Genomic DNA, 1,653 nt, shown 5'->3' with positions numbered 1-1,653 from the left:
CAGTCTTGTATGGCCTTGATCTTCTCCTCATCAACCTTCAGTCCCTGTGAACTCACAACAAAGCCTAAAAATACCAACTGATCAGTGCAGAATACACATTTCTTAAGGTTAGCATAAAGGCCTTCTTGCCTTAAGGCTTTCAAAACCTGTTCTAGGTGTCCCATGTGTTCAGTTAAAGACCTGCTGTAAATCAAGATATCATCAAAGTATACAACCACGAATTTACCAATGTAAGGTCGGAGGACCTCATTCATGAGTCTCATGAAGGTGCTAGGGGCGTTGGTAAGGCCAAACGGCATCACCAGCCACTCGTATAGACCTTGCTTGGTCTTGAAGGCGGTTTTCCACTCATCTCCTTCCTTCATGCGGACTTGATGGTATCCACTCCTGAGATCAATCTTAGAAAACACAACAGACCCACTCAGTTCATCCAACATATCATCTAATCTAGGTATAGGGTACCGATATTTGATGGTTATGTTGTTGATGGCTCGGCAGTCCACACACATGCGCCATGTCCCATCTTTCTTAGGCACTAGTAGGACCGGGACTGCACAGGGGCTAAGGCTCTCGCGGATGTAGCCTTTGTCCATGAGGTCTTGGACCTGCCGTTCCAGCTCCTTAGCTTCCTCAGGATTGACACGGTAAGCGGCTCGGTTTGGTAGTGGCGCGCCGGGTACAAGATCGATCTGATGTTCTATGCCACAGATAGGGGGTAAACCGGCAGGGATCTCGTCAGGGAAGACATCCTTGTAACGTCCCATGAGGTCTTGTACTACGTCCGGTACTTCAGGAGCTTCTAAACCTGCAAAACAACCTTCCTTAAAGATCATTAGTAGCACCTGTGTCTCACGTTGTAATGATTTAAGCACTTGTCCGGAAGTCATGTAAAGGTTAGTGTTACTTACCTGGCCGGACTGCGTCATTGCCTTTTGCATATCATGAACTTCTTGAGGGCTGAGAGGTGCTAGGCTGTGCTTCTTGTTGTTGTGGACGAAACTGTAGATGTTGGTGCGGCCATGGTGAAGTGTCTCCTTGTCAAACTGCCACGGCCTTCCGAGAAGTATATGGCCGGCTTGCATGGGCACAACATCACACTTGACCTGGTCTTGGTACTTGCCAATACTGAAGGACACAACAACTTGTTCGGCAATCTTGAGCTCAGTCTCATCATTGAGCCATTTGAGACGGTATGGTCGAGGATGGGCAGTTTTGATCAACCCTAGCTTATCAACAAGATACTTGCTAGCCACGTTAGTACAAGATCCGCCATCTATGATCAAACTACATACCTTGTGATCAACACTACATCTGGTGTGGAAGATGTTCTCCCGCTGGATGGTCTCTGGGTCAAAGAGGGTGCTAAGAGCTCTTCGGGTCACTAGCAGCTCGCCTGTCTCCGGGTAGTCGGTTACTTCTTCATCAGAGATCGCGGCCGCGGCCTCTGCCTCATCTTGGGATTCATACTCGCCATCCCCCTTTAGGACCATCACTCGTTTGTTTGGACAATCCCGAGCATAGTGGCCTTTGCCCTGACACTTATAACAAATGATGTCACGAGTACGCAAATTTTGGGCTTGAGTCTTACCCTGCTCCGGCTTAGATGCATTAGACGATTCAGCCTGGTTGGTCTTGAATCGGCTCTCAATCTCA

The sequence above is a fragment of the Brassica napus genome, unplaced genomic scaffold (assembly GCF_020379485.1).
Source record: "Brassica napus cultivar Da-Ae unplaced genomic scaffold, Da-Ae ScsIHWf_390;HRSCAF=612, whole genome shotgun sequence".
Lineage (NCBI taxonomy): Eukaryota > Viridiplantae > Streptophyta > Magnoliopsida > Brassicales > Brassicaceae > Brassica > Brassica napus.
Note: the sequence above shows the minus strand (reverse complement) of the source record.